We start from the raw sequence: 20,293 nt of genomic DNA, 5'->3' as shown, positions 1-20,293 counted from the left end.
ACAAGCTTAGACGGGAAAAAGAAAGCTGATTCTGTGCGCAGGTTACATGAGGCCGTGCGAGCAAACATTGAGAAGCGTACGCAGCAATACACCCAGCAAGCCAACAAGCACCGTCGCAAGATGATTTTTGAGCCTGGAGATTGGGTTTGGCTACACTTGAGGAAAGAGCGATTTCCCAAGCAACGCCAAAGCAAATTGTCCCCAAGAGGTGATGGACCATTTCGGGTACTCCAACGAGTCAATGACAACGCATACAAGTTGGAGCTACCTGGGGAGTACAATGTTAGTGCAACCTTCAACGTCGCGGACCTAAGCCCATTTCTTGACGAGGAGGATCCAGATTTGAGGGCAAATCCTTCTCAAGAGGAGGGGACTGATGTGTGCACGAGTCTCGGCCCACGCAATGACCCAGTCCGAGTTCCATCGGGCCCAGTCACACGTGCACGGGCCAAGCTCTTCAAAGAATCACTCCAAGCCCTGGTTCGAGTCGTCCAAGACCAACATGGAGTTCACAAAGATATTGAGGGCTTAGAGAGAGACAATCAAGCCATTTGCACAATGATCCAAGCCCACGAGGACTCAAGTGGGCCTTCAAGAGGACCGGCCCTATAGAGCCTTAGCCTTAGTATTTGATAGATTGGATTAATTTGTCTTCATAGCTCATTGGGCCGGCCCATCTTGGACACCAAGATGACCGAACTCTTTGCCATTGTTTCCTTAGGTTTTCTTAGTCACTTTGGCCTATAAATAGGCTTGCTTTGTAAGGTTTTAGGGTAGTCGTTTTATCAATAAAATTGGTTTAATTCGTTCCTTCTTCCAAGAAGAGAGTTCGAGCACTTTAACTTGCTTTGGCAAGGGTTATTGAGCAATCTTGCGTCCTGTCCTCGATTGTTCATCCGACCTATTCCCCTGGAGTATTCACCTTCATCGGAGTGTCGTTTACCACCTACATCAAATCGTGTCGTCCGTTTGATTCTAGGTCCCGCAATCCAAGCGTTGGACAACCTTGCTAGATCCTTGGGCAAACGTGCTACGTGTCTCGAAACAAGTTGATCGAGGAACGTATCAGTGAGGTACGTGTCTACAAACAGGTACGTATTCCTTTCTCTATTGGCAATTACATAGATGAGGTTGTGTGTGATGTTGTGCCTATGCATGCGACACATGTCACACCTTGGCAATTTGACAAATCCGTCACGTTTGATGAACGAGCAAATAAATACACTCTCTTGCACAATGGAAAATGCCTGGTCCTCACACCACTCACACCTGCCCAAGTGTATGTGGACCAACTTAAGTTACAAAGAGAGTGTGAACAAGACCGCCAAAAGAGGAAACAAAAGGCGGCCGATCCTGGCAAATGCTCCACTTCTACAAGTGAGCATTCGACCAAGGGTCAAGTGGGCACACCTGGTGATACGCATGATCATTCACCCATTAAACCACCCACTAGGAAGCAAAACATGATCATTAAGGCTAAGGATGTTAGAAAGGTTATAAATTCTGATCAGCCTATACTTCTCATGATTTGCAAGCATGTGCTCTTAGATGTTGCTGAGCTCAATAAGGCATTGCCTTCGAGCATGGTTGCTCTTTTGCAGGAATTCGAGGATGTATTCCCTGATGAGGTCCCTGATGGTTTACCACCCATTCGAGGGATTGAGCATCAAATAGACTGATTCCGGGAGCACCCCTACCCAACAAACCGGTTTACCGCATGGGTCCTGAGGAGACAAAAGAGCTTCAAAGGCAAGTTGATGGCCTCTTAGGTAAGGGTTGGGTAAAACAGAGTTTAAATCCTTGTGTTGTGCCTATGATACTTTCCCCCAAAAAGGATGGTACTTGGCGCATGTGCACTGACTGTAGGGCTGTATCATCATCCCATTCCTAGACTTGATGATATGCTTGATGAACTCGATGGTGCTATCATTTTCACCAAAATCGATTTAAGGTGTGGCTATCATCAAATTAGGATGAAAGAAGGCGATGAGTGGAAAACGGCGTTCAAAACCAAACATGAGTGTGGAGGACTACCACAAAGAAATTGAGATGACCATGATGAGGGCCAACATTCAAGAAGACAATGAGGCCACGATGGCTCGGTTTCTTAGAGGTCTCAATCCTGACCTTCAAGAAGCCTTGGAGCTCCAACATTACTTGGACATGCACGACCTTCTAGAACTCGCTATTAAGGCCGAGCGGGGGAAGAAACTAAGACGTGGAGTACGTACGTTCCAAACTTCTAACACCACTTCATGGAGGGGCAACCAACCACGAAGGGCGACCCACAAAGTTGGAAATGCGGCAGCACCAACCTCTTCTAACCGAATCCAAGGTAACACCTCTAACCGCCATTCCTATTCTACCCCTAACAAGGTTTCCGATGCATCCAGGTCCACTTCAAAGGCACCGCATGAGACTCCTAAGACTAGGAGTAGGGACATCAAGTGCTTCAAGTGCCAAGGGTTTGGACATATTCAATCTCAGTGCCCAAACCAACGGGTCATGCTCATCACTCACAATGGCGAAATCGTGTCTGATGATGACGAATGTGAGGAGATGCCCGAACTGGTCGAAGACGACTGCCTAGAAGAGGAGTCAGCTGGGGAGGCTTGCTCGCCTACACGAGGAGAAGTAGGTTGCTTGGTGGCACGGCGAGTGCTAACCGCCCGCGTTAAGGAGGACGAGCAGCTACAACGCGAAAACCTTTTCTACACCCGCTGTAAGATAGGCGACAAGGTGTGTAGTCTCATCATCGACGGTGGGAGTTGCACGAACGTGGCCAGTTTGCTCATGGTTGAGAGTCTAGGACTCCCCACTACCAGGCATCCAAATCCTTACCGCCTCCAATGGCTAAGTGAGGATGGTGAGGTACGAGTCTTCAAACAGGTACGCATTCCCTTTTCAATTGGTACTTACACTGATGAAATCGTGTGCAACGTAGTACCAATGCATGCTACGCATATCATTTTGGGAAGGCCCTGGCAATTTGACAAACACGTCACATTCGATGGAAGAGCAAATAAGTACACCCTTTTGCACGATGGCAAACGTAAGGTCCTTACACCTCTCACACCTGCACAAGTTTATGAGGACCAACTACTATTGCAAAGGGAGTGTGAACAAGACCGTCAAAGGAGGAAACTAAAGGCAGTCGACCCTGGTAAAGGCTCCACGTCTACGAGTGAGCCATCAACCAAGGGTCAAGGGAGCACACCTAGGGGTATACATGACAAATCACCTACCGCACCTACCACTAGGAAGCACAACATGATTATTAAGGCTAAAGATGTTAGAAAAGTGGTGAACTCTAATCAGCCTATACTTCTCATGATTTGCAAGCATGTGCTCTTGGATGTTGCTGAGCTCGACAAGGCGTTGCCTGCGAGCATAGTTGCTCTTTTGCAAGAATTTGGGGATGTTTTCCCTGACGAGGTCCCTGATGGCTTACCACCCATTCGGGGAATTGAACACCAAATCGACCTCATTCCTGGAGCACCATTGCCCAACAAACCTGCCTACCGCATGGGCCCTGAGGAGACCAAGGAGCTTCAAAGGCAAGTTGATGGCCTCTTAGGTAAGGGTTGGGTAAAGGAAAGTCTAAGTCCTTGCGCTGTGCCTGTGATACTTGTTCCCAAAAAGGACGGTACTTGGCGCATGTGCACTGACTGTCGGGCTGTGAACGCTATCACTGTCAAATATCGTCATCCCATTCCTAGACTTGATGATATGCTTGATGAACTCGATGGTGCCATTATTTTCACCAAAATAGACTTAAGGAGCGGCTATCATCAAATTCGGATGAAAGAAGGCGACGAGTGGAAAACAGCCTTCAAAACCAAACATGGTCTCTATGAGTGGCCAGTCATGCCTTTTGGCTTAACTAATGCCCCTAGCACCTTCATGCGACTAATGAACCATGTGTTGAGACACTTTATTGGCAAGTTTGTCATTGTTTACTTTGATGACATCCTGATCTATAGTCGTAGTGAGCATGAGCACCTAGAGCATGTGAGAATAGTTCTTGAGACACTTCGACAGGCGCGTCTTTACGCCAACCTCAAGAAGTGCACCTTTTGTACTAACGAGCTTGTGTTTTTAGGCTATGTGGTAAGTTCGCAGGGCATCAAGGTGGACAAATCCAAGATTGAGGCCATCGAGCAATGGCCAACTCCCACGTCCGTCCCTGACGTGCGCAGCTTTCTTGGATTGGCGGGCTTTTACCGGCGCTTTGTCAAAGATTTTAGCACCATTGCCGCCCCGTTGACCGCCGTGACAAAGAAGAATGACAAGTTCCACTGGGGAGAATCACAAGAACAAGCATTTCTCGCCCTCAAGGACACACTCACACATGCGCCTGTGTTAGCATTACCAAATTTTCACAAGACTTTTGAAATTGAATGTGATGCTTCTGGTGTAGGTATTGGAGCGGTCCTCATGCAAGACAAGAGGCCTTGTGCCTTCTTTAGTGAGAAACTGGGGGGAGCTGCATTAAACTACCCCACGTACGACAAGGAGTTGTACGCATTAGTGAGGGCTTTGGAGACTTGGCAACACTATCTTCGCCCTCGGGAGTTCGTGATACACACTGATCACGAGTCATTGAAGTACCTCAAGGGACAACCCAAGTTAAGCAAGCGACATGCCAAATGGGTAAGCTTCATTGACACCTTTTCGTATGTCATTAAGTATAAGACTGGCAAAACGAATGTAGTGGCTGATGCATTATCACGTAGACATTCGTTGCTTGCCCTTCTGGATGCCAAGTTACTAGGGTTCGCATTGGTTAAGGAACTCTACACAAATGATCATGACTTTGGTGATATCTATGTTGCTTGTGTTAAGAACCCGCATGGAAAATACTTCTTGCATGATGGATTTCTATTCCATGTAGATAAACTGTGTGTACCTAATTCTTCCATTCGTGATCTTTTGATTCGAGAGGCACATAGTGGTGGTCTCATGGGCCACTTTGGCATCACCAAGACTCTGGCCATGTTGCAAGAGCACTTTTACTGGCCTCATATGCGTAGAGATGTTGAACGCATGGTTGGTAGATGTGCTACTTGTCACAAGGCAAAGTCTAAGACAAATCCATATGGCTTGTATACCTTGATTAAAAAGAATCTTAAGACTTGGGAAGAGTGCCTCCCTCATGTTGAATTCGCCTACAATCGAACTGTGCATAGTGCCACACAATACTCCCCCTTTGAGATTGTTTATGGCTTCAACCCCGTCACCCCCCTTGATTTGGTGCCCTTACCTTCCTCTGAGCACACAAGCTTAGATGGGAAAAAGAAAGCTGATTCTGTGCGCAGGTTACATGAGGCCGTGCGAGCAAACATTGAGAAGCGTACGCAGCAATACACCCAGCAAGCCAACAAGCACCGTCGCAAGATGATTTTTGAGCCTGGAGATTGGGTTTGGCTACACTTGAGGAAAGAGCGATTTCCCAAGCAACGCCAAAGCAAATTGTCCCCAAGAGGTGATGGACCATTTCGGGTACTCCAACGAGTCAATGACAACGCATACAAGTTGGAGCTACCTGGGGAGTACAATGTTAGTGCAACCTTCAACGTCGCGGACCTAAGCCCATTTCTTGACGAGGAGGATCCAGATTTGAGGGCAAATCCTTCTCAAGAGGAGGGGACTGATGTGTGCACGAGTCTCGGCCCACGCAATGACCCAGTCCGAGTTCCATCGGGCCCAGTCACACGTGCACGGGCCAAGCTCTTCAAAGAATCACTCCAAGCCCTGGTTCGAGTCGTCCAAGACCAACATGGAGTTCACAAAGATATTGAGGGCTTAGAGAGAGACAATCAAGCCATTTGCACAATGATCCAAGCCCACGAGGACTCAAGTGGGCCTTCAAGAGGACCGGCCCTATAGAGCCTTAGCCTTAGTATTTGATAGATTGGATTAATTTGTCTTCATAGCTCATTGGGCCGGCCCATCTTGGACACCAAGATGACCGAACTCTTTGCCATTGTTTCCTTAGGTTTTCTTAGTCACTTTGGCCTATAAATAGGCTTGCTTTGTAAGGTTTTAGGGTAGTCGTTTTATCAATAAAATTGGTTTAATTCGTTCCTTCTTCCAAGAAGAGAGTTCGAGCACTTTAACTTGCTTTGGCAAGGGTTATTGAGCAATCTTGCGTCCTGTCCTCGATTGTTCATCCGACCTATTCCCCTGGAGTATTCACCTTCATCGGAGTGTCGTTTACCACCAACATCAAATCGTGTCGTCCGTTTGATTCTAGGTCCCGCAATCCAAGCGTTGGACAACCTTGCTAGATCCTTGGGCAAACGTGCTACGTGTCTCGAAACAAGTTGATCGAGGAACGTATCAGTGAGGTACGTGTCTACAAACAGGTACGTATTCCTTTCTCTATTGGCAATTACATAGATGAGGTTGTGTGTGATGTTGTGCCTATGCATGCGACACATGTCATCCTAGGGAGACCTTGGCAATTTGACAAATGCGTCACGTTTGATGAACGAGCAAATAAATACACTCTCTTGCACAATGGAAAATGCCTGGTCCTCACACCACTCACACCTGCCCAAGTGTATGTGGACCAACTTAAGTTACAAAGAGAGTGTGAACAAGACCGCCAAAAGAGGAAACAAAAGGCGGCCGATCTTGGCAAATGCTCCACTTCTACAAGTGAGCATTCGACCAAGGGTCAAGTGGGCACACCTGGTGATACGCATGATCATTCACCCATTAAACCACCCACTAGGAAGCAAAACATGATCATTAAGGCTAAGGATGTTAGAAAGGTTATAAATTCTGATCAGCCTATACTTCTCATGATTTGCAAGCATGTGCTCTTAGATGTTGCTGAGCTCAATAAGGCATTGCTTTCGAGCATGGTTGCTCTTTTGCAGGAATTCGAGAATGTATTCCCTGATGAGGTCCCTGATGGTTTACCACCCATTCGAGGGATTGAGCATCAAATAGACTGATTCCGGGAGCACCCCTACCCAACAAACCGGTTTACCGCATGGGTCCTGAGGAGACAAAAGAGCTTCAAAGGCAAGTTGATGGCCTCTTAGGTAAGGGTTGGGTAAAACAGAGTTTAAATCCTTGTGTTGTGCCTATGATACTTTCCCCCAAAAAGGATGGTACTTGGCGCATGTGCACTGACTGTAGGGCTGTATCATCATCCCATTCCTAGACTTGATGATATGCTTGATGAACTCGATGGTGCTATCATTTTCACCAAAATCGATTTAAGGTGTGGCTATCATCAAATTAGGATGAAAGAAGGCGATGAGTGGAAAACGGCGTTCAAAACCAAACATGAGTGTGGAGGACTACCACAAAGAAATTGAGATGACCATGATGAGGGCCAACATTCAAGAAGACAATGAGGCCACGATGGCTCGGTTTCTTAGAGGTCTCAATCCTGACCTTCAAGAAGCCTTGGAGCTCCAACATTACTTGGACATGCACGACCTTCTAGAACTCGCTATTAAGGCCGAGCAGGGGAAGAAACTAAGACGTGGAGTACGTACGTTCCAAACTTCTAACACCACTTCATGGAGGGGCAACCAACCACGAAGGGCGACCCACAAAGTTGGAAATGCGGCAGCACCAACCTCTTCTAACCGAATCCAAGGTAACACCTCTAACCGCCATTCCTATTCTACCCCTAACAAGGTTTCCGATGCATCCAGGTCCACTTCAAAGGCACCGCATGAGACTCCTAAGACTAGGAGTAGGGACATCAAGTGCTTCAAGTGCCAAGGGTTTGGACATATTCAATCTCAGTGCCCAAACCAACGGGTCATGCTCATCACTCACAATGGCGAAATCGTGTCTGATGATGACGAATGTGAGGAGATGCCCGAACTGGTCGAAGACGACTGCCTAGAAGAGGAGTCAGCTGGGGAGGCTTGCTCGCCTACACGAGGAGAAGTAGGTTGCTTGGTGGCACGGCGAGTGCTAACCGCCCGCGTTAAGGAGGACGAGCAGCTACAACGCGAAAACCTTTTCTACACCCGCTGTAAGATAGGCGACAAGGTGTGTAGTCTCATCATCGACGGTGGGAGTTGCACGAACGTGGCCAGTTTGCTCATGGTTGAGAGTCTAGGACTCCCCACTACCACCTCTCACACCTGCACAAGTTTATGAGGACCAACTACTATTGCAAAGGGAGTGTGAACAAGACCGTCAAAGGAGGAAACTAAAGGCAGTCGACCCTGGTAAAGGCTCCACGTCTACGAGTGAGCCATCAACCAAGGGTCAAGGGAGCACACCTAGGGGTATACATGACAAATCACCTACCGCACCTACCACTAGGAAGCACAACATGATTATTAAGGCTAAAGATGTTAGAAAAGTGGTGAACTCTAATCAGCCTATACTTCTCATGATTTGCAAGCATGTGCTCTTGGATGTTGCTGAGCTCGACAAGGCGTTGCCTGCGAGCATAGTTGCTCTTTTGCAAGAATTTGGGGATGTTTTCCCTGACGAGGTCCCTGATGGCTTACCACCCATTCGGGGAATTGAACACCAAATCGACCTCATTCCTGGAGCACCATTGCCCAACAAACCTGCCTACCGCATGGGCCCTGAGGAGACCAAGGAGCTTCAAAGGCAAGTTGATGGCCTCTTAGGTAAGGGTTGGGTAAAGGAAAGTCTAAGTCCTTGCGCTGTGCCTGTGATACTTGTTCCCAAAAAGGACGGTACTTGGCGCATGTGCACTGACTGTCGGGCTGTGAACGCTATCACTGTCAAATATCGTCATCCCATTCCTAGACTTGATGATATGCTTGATGAACTCGATGGTGCCATTATTTTCACCAAAATAGACTTAAGGAGCGGCTATCATCAAATTCGGATGAAAGAAGGCGACGAGTGGAAAACAGCCTTCAAAACCAAACATGGTCTCTATGAGTGGCCAGTCATGCCTTTTGGCTTAACTAATGCCCCTAGCACCTTCATGCGACTAATGAACCATGTGTTGAGACACTTTATTGGCAAGTTTGTCATTGTTTACTTTGATGACATCCTGATCTATAGTCGTAGTGAGCATGAGCACCTAGAGCATGTGAGAATAGTTCTTGAGACACTTCGACAGGCGCGTCTTTACGCCAACCTCAAGAAGTGCACCTTTTGTACTAACGAGCTTGTGTTTTTAGGCTATGTGGTAAGTTCGCAGGGCATCAAGGTGGACAAATCCAAGATTGAGGCCATCGAGCAATGGCCAACTCCCACGTCCGTCCCTGACGTGCGCAGCTTTCTTGGATTGGCGGGCTTTTACCGGCGCTTTGTCAAAGATTTTAGCACCATTGCCGCCCCGTTGACCGCCGTGACAAAGAAGAATGACAAGTTCCACTGGGGAGAATCACAAGAACAAGCATTTCTCGCCCTCAAGGACACACTCACACATGCGCCTGTGTTAGCATTACCAAATTTTCACAAGACTTTTGAAATTGAATGTGATGCTTCTGGTGTAGGTATTGGAGCGGTCCTCATGCAAGACAAGAGGCCTTGTGCCTTCTTTAGTGAGAAACTGGGGGGAGCTGCATTAAACTACCCCACGTACGACAAGGAGTTGTACGCATTAGTGAGGGCTTTGGAGACTTGGCAACACTATCTTCGCCCTCGGGAGTTCGTGATACACACTGATCACGAGTCATTGAAGTACCTCAAGGGACAACCCAAGTTAAGCAAGCGACATGCCAAATGGGTAAGCTTCATTGACACCTTTTCGTATGTCATTAAGTATAAGACTGGCAAAACGAATGTAGTGGCTGATGCATTATCACGTAGACATTCGTTGCTTGCCCTTCTGGATGCCAAGTTACTAGGGTTCGCATTGGTTAAGGAACTCTACACAAATGATCATGACTTTGGTGATATCTATGTTGCTTGTGTTAAGAACCCGCATGGAAAATACTTCTTGCATGATGGATTTCTATTCCATGTAGATAAACTGTGTGTACCTAATTCTTCCATTCGTGATCTTTTGATTCGAGAGGCACATAGTGGTGGTCTCATGGGCCACTTTGGCATCACCAAGACTCTGGCCATGTTGCAAGAGCACTTTTACTGGCCTCATATGCGTAGAGATGTTGAACGCATGGTTGGTAGATGTGCTACTTGTCACAAGGCAAAGTCTAAGACAAATCCATATGGCTTGTATACCCCATTACCTATCCCTCACCATCCTTGGGTTGATTTGTCTATGGACTTTGTATTAGGATTGCCTTGATCAACAAGGGGTAATGACTCCATCTTTGTTGTGGTTGATAGATTCTCTAAGATGGCTCATTTTATTCCTTGCCACAAAACTGACGATGCATCTCATATTGCTAATCTGTTCTTCAAAGAAATTGTCCGTCTGCATGGCCTGCCTAAAACTATTGTCAGTGATAGAGATGTGAAATTCTTGAGTTACTTTTGGAAGACTTTGTGGTCCAAACTGGGCACTAGGTTATTATTCTCCACCACTAGTCATCCACAAAGCGATGGACAAACTGAAGTTGTCAATCGCACACTTGGCACTCTACTTCGGGCCTTGATTAAAAAGAATCTTAAGACTTGGGAAGAGTGCCTCCCTCATGTTGAATTCGCCTACAATCGAACTGTGCATAGTGCCACACAATACTCCCCCTTTGAGATTGTTTATGGCTTCAACCCCGTCACCCCCCTTGATTTGGTGCCCTTACCTTCCTCTGAGCACACAAGCTTAGATGGGAAAAAGAAAGCTGATTCTGTGCGCAGGTTACATGAGGCCGTGCGAGCAAACATTGAGAAGCGTACGCAGCAATACACCCAGCAAGCCAACAAGCACCGTCGCAAGATGATTTTTGAGCCTGGAGATTGGGTTTGGCTACACTTGAGGAAAGAGCGATTTCCCAAGCAACGCCAAAGCAAATTGTCCCCAAGAGGTGATGGACCATTTCGGGTACTCCAACGAGTCAATGACAACGCATACAAGTTGGAGCTACCTGGGGAGTACAATGTTAGTGCAACCTTCAACGTCGCGGACCTAAGCCCATTTCTTGACGAGGAGGATCCAGATTTGAGGGCAAATCCTTCTCAAGAGGAGGGGACTGATGTGTGCACGAGTCTCGGCCCACGCAATGACCCATTCCGAGTTCCATCGGGCCCAGTCACACGTGCACGGGCCAAGCTCTTCAAAGAATCACTCCAAGCCCTGGTTCGAGTCGTCCAAGACCAACATGGAGTTCACAAAGATATTGAGGGCTTAGAGAGAGACAATCAAGCCATTTGCACAATGATCCAAGCCCACGAGGACTCAAGTGGGCCTTCAAGAGGACCGGCCCTATAGAGCCTTAGCCTTAGTATTTGATAGATTGGATTAATTTGTCTTCATAGCTCATTGGGCCGGCCCATCTTGGACACCAAGATGACCGAACTCTTTGCCATTGTTTCCTTAGGTTTTCTTAGTCACTTTGGCCTATAAATAGGCTTGCTTTGTAAGGTTTTAGGGTAGTCGTTTTATCAATAAAATTGGTTTAATTCGTTCCTTCTTCCAAGAAGAGAGTTCGAGCACTTTAACTTGCTTTGGCAAGGGTTATTGAGCAATCTTGCGTCCTGTCCTCGATTGTTCATCCGACCTATTCCCCTGGAGTATTCACCTTCATCGGAGTGTCGTCTACCACCTACATCAAATCGTGTCGTCCGTTTGATTCTAGGTCCCGCAATCCAAGCGTTGGACAACCTTGCTAGATCCTTGGGCAAACGTGCTACGTGTCTCGAAACAAGTTGATCGAGGAACGTATCAGTGAGGTACGTGTCTACAAACAGGTACGTATTCCTTTCTCTATTGGCAATTACATAGATGAGGTTGTGTGTGATGTTGTGCCTATGCATGCGACACATGTCATCCTAGGGAGACCTTGGCAATTTGACAAATGCGTCACGTTTGATGAACGAGCAAATAAATACACTCTCTTGCACAATGGAAAATGCCTGGTCCTCACACCACTCACACCTGCCCAAGTGTATGTGGACCAACTTAAGTTACAAAGAGAGTGTGAACAAGACCGCCAAAAGAGGAAACAAAAGGCGGCCGATCCTGGCAAATGCTCCACTTCTACAAGTGAGCATTCGACCAAGGGTCAAGTGGGCACACCTGGTGATACGCATGATCATTCACCCATTAAACCACCCACTAGGAAGCAAAACATGATCATTAAGGCTAAGGATGTTAGAAAGGTTATAAATTCTGATCAGCCTATACTTCTCATGATTTGCAAGCATGTGCTCTTAGATGTTGCTGAGCTCAATAAGGCATTGCCTTCGAGCATGGTTGCTCTTTTGCAGGAATTCGAGGATGTATTCCCTGATGAGGTCCCTGATGGTTTACCACCCATTCGAGGGATTGAGCATCAAATAGACTGATTCCGGGAGCACCCCTACCCAACAAACCGGTTTACCGCATGGGTCCTGAGGAGACAAAAGAACTTCAAAGGCAAGTTGATGGCCTCTTAGGTAAGGGTTGGGTAAAACAGAGTTTAAATCCTTGTGTTGTGCCTATGATACTTTCCCCCAAAAAGGATGGTACTTGGCGCATGTGCACTGACTGTAGGGCTGTATCATCATCCCATTCCTAGACTTGATGATATGCTTGATGAACTCGATGGTGCTATCATTTTCACCAAAATCGATTTAAGGTGTGGCTATCATCAAATTAGGATGAAAGAAGGCGATGAGTGGAAAACGGCGTTCAAAACCAAACATGAGTGTGGAGGACTACCACAAAGAAATTGAGATGACCATGATGAGGGCCAACATTCAAGAAGACAATGAGGCCACGATGGCTCGGTTTCTTAGAGGTCTCAATCCTGACCTTCAAGAAGCCTTGGAGCTCCAACATTACTTGGACATGCACGACCTTCTAGAACTCGCTATTAAGGCCGAGCGGGGGAAGAAACTAAGACGTGGAGTACGTACGTTCCAAACTTCTAACACCACTTCATGGAGGGGCAACCAACCACGAAGGGCGACCCACAAAGTTGGAAATGCGGCAGCACCAACCTCTTCTAACCGAATCCAAGGTAACACCTCTAACCGCCATTCCTATTCTACCCCTAACAAGGTTTCCGATGCATCCAGGTCCACTTCAAAGGCACCGCATGAGACTCCTAAGACTAGGAGTAGGGACATCAAGTGCTTCAAGTGCCAAGGGTTTGGACATATTCAATCTCAGTGCCCAAACCAACGGGTCATGCTCATCACTCACAATGGCGAAATCGTGTCTGATGATGACGAATGTGAGGAGATGCCCGAACTGGTCGAAGACGACTGCCTAGAAGAGGAGTCAGCTGGGGAGGCTTGCTCGCCTACACGAGGAGAAGTAGGTTGCTTGGTGGCACGGCGAGTGCTAACCGCCCGCGTTAAGGAGGACGAGCAGCTACAACGCGAAAACCTTTTCTACACCCGCTGTAAGATAGGCGACAAGGTGTGTAGTCTCATCATCGACGGTGGGAGTTGCACGAACGTGGCCAGTTTGCTCATGGTTGAGAGTCTAGGACTCCCCACTACCAGGCATCCAAATCCTTACCGCCTCCAATGGCTAAGTGAGGATGGTGAGGTACGAGTCTTCAAACAGGTACGCATTCCCTTTTCAATTGGTACTTACACTGATGAAATCGTGTGCAACGTAGTACCAATGCATGCTACGCATATCATTTTGGGAAGGCCCTGGCAATTTGACAAACACGTCACATTCGATGGAAGAGCAAATAAGTACACCCTTTTGCACGATGGCAAACGTAAGGTCCTTACACCTCTCACACCTGCACAAGTTTATGAGGACCAACTACTATTGCAAAGGGAGTGTGAACAAGACCGTCAAAGGAGGAAACTAAAGGCAGTCGACCCTGGTAAAGGCTCCACGTCTACGAGTGAGCCATCAACCAAGGGTCAAGGGAGCACACCTAGGGGTATACATGACAAATCACCTACCGCACCTACCACTAGGAAGCACAACATGATTATTAAGGCTAAAGATGTTAGAAAAGTGGTGAACTCTAATCAGCCTATACTTCTCATGATTTGCAAGCATGTGCTCTTGGATGTTGCTGAGCTCGACAAGGCGTTGCCTGCGAGCATAGTTGCTCTTTTGCAAGAATTTGGGGATGTTTTCCCTGACGAGGTCCCTGATGGCTTACCACCCATTCGGGGAATTGAACACCAAATCGACCTCATTCCTGGAGCACCATTGCCCAACAAACCTGCCTACCGCATGGGCCCTGAGGAGACCAAGGAGCTTCAAAGGCAAGTTGATGGCCTCTTAGGTAAGGGTTGGGTAAAGGAAAGTCTAAGTCCTTGCGCTGTGCCTGTGATACTTGTTCCCAAAAAGGACGGTACTTGGCGCATGTGCACTGACTGTCGGGCTGTGAACGCTATCACTGTCAAATATCGTCATCCCATTCCTAGACTTGATGATATGCTTGATGAACTCGATGGTGCCATTATTTTCACCAAAATAGACTTAAGGAGCGGCTATCATCAAATTCGGATGAAAGAAGGCGACGAGTGGAAAACAGCCTTCAAAACCAAACATGGTCTCTATGAGTGGCCAGTCATGCCTTTTGGCTTAACTAATGCCCCTAGCACCTTCATGCGACTAATGAACCATGTGTTGAGACACTTTATTGGCAAGTTTGTCATTGTTTACTTTGATGACATCCTGATCTATAGTCGTAGTGAGCATGAGCACCTAGAGCATGTGAGAATAGTTCTTGAGACACTTCGACAGGCGCGTCTTTACGCCAACCTCAAGAAGTGCACCTTTTGTACTAACGAGCTTGTGTTTTTAGGCTATGTGGTAAGTTCGCAGGGCATCAAGGTGGACAAATCCAAGATTGAGGCCATCGAGCAATGGCCAACTCCCACGTCCGTCCCTGACGTGCGCAGCTTTCTTGGATTGGCGGGCTTTTACCGGCGCTTTGTCAAAGATTTTAGCACCATTGCCGCCCCGTTGACCGCCGTGACAAAGAAGAATGACAAGTTCCACTGGGGAGAATCACAAGAACAAGCATTTCTCGCCCTCAAGGACACACTCACACATGCGCCTGTGTTAGCATTACCAAATTTTCACAAGACTTTTGAAATTGAATGTGATGCTTCTGGTGTAGGTATTGGAGCGGTCCTCATGCAAGACAAGAGGCCTTGTGCCTTCTTTAGTGAGAAACTGGGGGGAGCTGCATTAAACTACCCCACGTACGACAAGGAGTTGTACGCATTAGTGAGGGCTTTGGAGACTTGGCAACACTATCTTCGCCCTCGGGAGTTCGTGATACACACTGATCACGAGTCATTGAAGTACCTCAAGGGACAACCCAAGTTAAGCAAGCGACATGCCAAATGGGTAAGCTTCATTGACACCTTTTCGTATGTCATTAAGTATAAGACTGGCAAAACGAATGTAGTGGCTGATGCATTATCACGTAGACATTCGTTGCTTGCCCTTCTGGATGCCAAGTTACTAGGGTTCGCATTGGTTAAGGAACTCTACACAAATGATCATGACTTTGGTGATATCTATGTTGCTTGTGTTAAGAACCCGCATGGAAAATACTTCTTGCATGATGGATTTCTATTCCATGTAGATAAACTGTGTGTACCTAATTCTTCCATTCGTGATCTTTTGATTCGAGAGGCACATAGTGGTGGTCTCATGGGCCACTTTGGCATCACCAAGACTCTGGCCATGTTGCAAGAGCACTTTTACTGGCCTCATATGCGTAGAGATGTTGAACGCATGGTTGGTAGATGTGCTACTTGTCACAAGGCAAAGTCTAAGACAAATCCATATGGCTTGTATACCCCATTACCTATCCCTCACCATCCTTGGGTTGATTTGTCTATGGACTTTGTATTAGGATTGCCTTGATCAACAAGGGGTAATGACTCCATCTTTGTTGTGGTTGATAGATTCTCTAAGATGGCTCATTTTATTCCTTGCCACAAAACTGACGATGCATCTCATATTGCTAATCTGTTCTTCAAAGAAATTGTCCGTCTGCATGGCCTGCCTAAAACTATTGTCAGTGATAGAGATGTGAAATTCTTGAGTTACTTTTGGAAGACTTTGTGGTCCAAACTGGGCACTAGGTTATTATTCTCCACCACTAGTCATCCACAAAGCGATGGACAAACTGAAGTTGTCAATCGCACACTTGGCACTCTACTTCGGGCCTTGATTAAAAAGAATCTTAAGACTTGGGAAGAGTGCCTCCCTCATGTTGAATTCGCCTACAATCGAACTGTGCATAGTGCCACACAATACTCCCCCTTTGAGATTGTTTATGGCTTCAACCCCGTCACCCCCCTTGATTTGGTGCCCTTACCTTCCTCTGAGCACACAAGCTTAGATGGGAAAAAGAAAGCTGATTCTGTGCGCAGGTTACATGAGGCCGTGCGAGCAAACATTGAGAAGCGTACGCAGCAATACACCCAGCAAGCCAACAAGCACCGTCGCAAGATGATTTTTGAGCCTGGAGATTGGGTTTGGCTACACTTGAGGAAAGAGCGATTTCCCAAGCAACGCCAAAGCAAATTGTCCCCAAGAGGTGATGGACCATTTCGGGTACTCCAACGAGTCAATGACAACGCATACAAGTTGGAGCTACCTGGGGAGTACAATGTTAGTGCAACCTTCAACGTCGCGGACCTAAGCCCATTTCTTGACGAGGAGGATCCAGATTTGAGGGCAAATCCTTCTCAAGAGGAGGGGACTGATGTGTGCACGAGTCTCGGCCCACGCAATGACCCAGTCCGAGTTCCATCGGGCCCAGTCACACGTGCACGGGCCAAGCTCTTCAAAGAATCACTCCAAGCCCTGGTTCGAGTCGTCCAAGACCAACATGGAGTTCACAAAGATATTGAGGGCTTAGAGAGAGACAATCAAGCCATTTGCACAATGATCCAAGCCCACGAGGACTCAAGTGGGCCTTCAAGAGGACCGGCCCTATAGAGCCTTAGCCTTAGTATTTGATAGATTGGATTAATTTGTCTTCATAGCTCATTGGGCCGGCCCATCTTGGACACCAAGATGACCGAACTCTTTGCCATTGTTTCCTTAGGTTTTCTTAGTCACTTTGGCCTATAAATAGGCTTGCTTTGTAAGGTTTTAGGGTAGTCGTTTTATCAATAAAATTGGTTTAATTCGTTCCTTCTTCCAAGAAGAGAGTTCGAGCACTTTAACTTGCTTTGGCAAGGGTTATTGAGCAATCTTGCGTCCTGTCCTCGATTGTTCATCCGACCTATTCCCCTGGAGTATTCACCTTCATCGGAGTGTCGTCTACCACCTACATCAAATCGTGTCGTCCGTTTGATTCTAGGTCCCGCAATCCAAGCGTTGGACAACCTTGCTAGATCCTTGGGCAAACGTGCTACGTGTCTCGAAACAAGTTGATCGAGGAACGTATCAGTGAGGTACGTGTCTACAAACAGGTACGTATTCCTTTCTCTATTGGCAATTACATAGATGAGGTTGTGTGTGATGTTGTGCCTATGCATGCGTCACATGTCACACCTTGGCAATTTGACAAATCCGTCACGTTTGATGAACGAGCAAATAAATACACTCTCTTGCACAATGGAAAATGCCTGGTCCTCACACCACTCACACCTGCCCAAGTGTATGTGGACCAACTTAAGTTACAAAGAGAGTGTGAACAAGACCGCCAAAAGAGGAAACAAAAGGCGGCCGATCCTGGCAAATGCTCCACTTCTACAAGTGAGCATTCGACCAAGGGTCAAGTGGGCACACCTGGTGATACGCATGATCATTCACCCATTAAACCACCCACTAGGAAGCAAAACATGATCATTAAGGCTAAGGATGTTAGAAAGGTTATAAATTCTGATCAGCCTATACTTCTCATGATTTGCAAGCATGTGCTCTTAGATGTTGCTGAGCTCAATAAGGCATTGCCTTCGAGCATGGTTGCTCTTTTGCAGGAATTCGAGGATGTATTCCCTGATGAGGTCCCTGATGGTTTACCACCCATTCGAGGGATTGAGCATCAAATAGACTGATTCCGGGAGCACCCCTACCCAACAAACCGGTTTACCGCATGGGTCCTGAGGAGACAAAAGAGCTTCAAAGGCAAGTTGATGGCCTCTTAGGTAAGGGTTGGGTAAAACAGAGTTTAAATCCTTGTGTTGTGCCTATGATACTTTCCCCCAAAAAGGATGGTACTTGGCGCATGTGCACTGACTGTAGGGCTGTATCATCATCCCATTCCTAGACTTGATGATATGCTTGATGAACTCGATGGTGCTATCATTTTCACCAAAATCGATTTAAGGTGTGGCTATCATCAAATTAGGATGAAAGAAGGCGATGAGTGGAAAACGGCGTTCAAAACCAAACATGAGTGTGGAGGACTACCACAAAGAAATTGAGATGACCATGATGAGGGCCAACATTCAAGAAGACAATGAGGCCACGATGGCTCGGTTTCTTAGAGGTCTCAATCCTGACCTTCAAGAAGCCTTGGAGCTCCAACATTACTTGGACATGCACGACCTTCTAGAACTCGCTATTAAGGCCGAGCGGGGGAAGAAACTAAGACGTGGAGTACGTACGTTCCAAACTTCTAACACCACTTCATGGAGGGGCAACCAACCACGAAGGGCGACCCACAAAGTTGGAAATGCGGCAGCACCAACCTCTTCTAACCGAATCCAAGGTAACACCTCTAACCGCCATTCCTATTCTACCCCTAACAAGGTTTCCGATGCATCCAGGTCCACTTCAAAGGCACCGCATGAGACTCCTAAGACTAGGAGTAGGGACATCAAGTGCTTCAAGTGCCAAGGGTTTGGACATATTCAATCTCAGTGCCCAAACCAACGGGTCATGCTCATCACTCACAATGGCGAAATCGTGTCTGATGATGACGAATGTGAGGAGATGCCCGAACTGGTCGAAGACGACTGCCTAGAAGAGGAGTCAGCTGGGGAGGCTTGCTCGCCTACACGAGGAGAAGTAGGTTGCTTGGTGGCACGGCGAGTGCTAACCGCCCGCGTTAAGGAGGACGAGCAGCTACAACGCGAAAACCTTTTCTACACCCGCTGTAAGATAGGCGACAAGGTGTGTAGTCTCATCATCGACGGTGGGAGTTGCACGAACGTGGCCAGTTTGCTCATGGTTGAGAGTCTAGGACTCCCCACTACCAGGCATCCAAATCCTTACCGCCTCCAATGGCTAAGTGAGGATGGTGAGGTACGAGTCTTCAAACAGGTACGCATTCCCTTTTCAATTGGTACTTACACTGATGAAATCGTGTGCAACGTAGTACCAATGCATGCTACGCATATCATTTTGGGAAGGCCCTGGCAATTTGACAAACACGTCACATTCGATGGAAGAGCAAATAAGTACACCCTTTTGCACGATGGCAAACGTAAGGTCCTTACACCTCTCACACCTGCACAAGTTTATGAGGACCAACTACTATTGCAAAGGGAGTGTGAACAAGACCGTCAAAGGAGGAAACTAAAGGCAGTCGACCCTGGTAAAGGCTCCACGTCTACGAGTGAGCCATCAACCAAGGGTCAAGGGAGCACACCTAGGGGTATACATGACAAATCACCTACCGCACCTACCACTAGGAAGCACAACATGATTATTAAGGCTAAAGATGTTAGAAAAGTGGTGAACTCTAATCAGCCTATACTTCTCATGATTTGCAAGCATGTGCTCTTGGATGTTGCTGAGCTCGACAAGGCGTTGCCTGCGAGCATAGTTGCTCTTTTGCAAGAATTTGGGGATGTTTTCCCTGACGAGGTCCCTGATGGCTTACCACCCATTCGGGGAATTGAACACCAAATCGACCTCATTCCTGGAGCACCATTGCCCAACAAACCTGCCTACCGCATGGGCCCTGAGGAGACCAAGGAGCTTCAAAGGCAAGTTGATGGCCTCTTAGGTAAGGGTTGGGTAAAGGAAAGTCTAAGTCCTTGCGCTGTGCCTGTGATACTTGTTCCCAAAAAGGACGGTACTTGGCGCATGTGCACTGACTGTCGGGCTGTGAACGCTATCACTGTCAAATATCGTCATCCCATTCCTAGACTTGATGATATGCTTGATGAACTCGATGGTGCCATTATTTTCACCAAAATAGACTTAAGGAGCGGCTATCATCAAATTCGGATGAAAGAAGGCGACGAGTGGAAAACAGCCTTCAAAACCAAACATGGTCTCTATGAGTGGCCAGTCATGCCTTTTGGCTTAACTAATGCCCCTAGCACCTTCATGCGACTAATGAACCATGTGTTGAGACACTTTATTGGC

Source organism: Coffea arabica, chromosome 5e (genome assembly GCF_036785885.1).
Source record: "Coffea arabica cultivar ET-39 chromosome 5e, Coffea Arabica ET-39 HiFi, whole genome shotgun sequence".
Classification (NCBI taxonomy): Eukaryota; Viridiplantae; Streptophyta; class Magnoliopsida; order Gentianales; family Rubiaceae; genus Coffea; species Coffea arabica.
The sequence above is the reverse complement of the archived record's forward strand: the minus strand, read 5'-3'. Positions refer to the sequence as shown.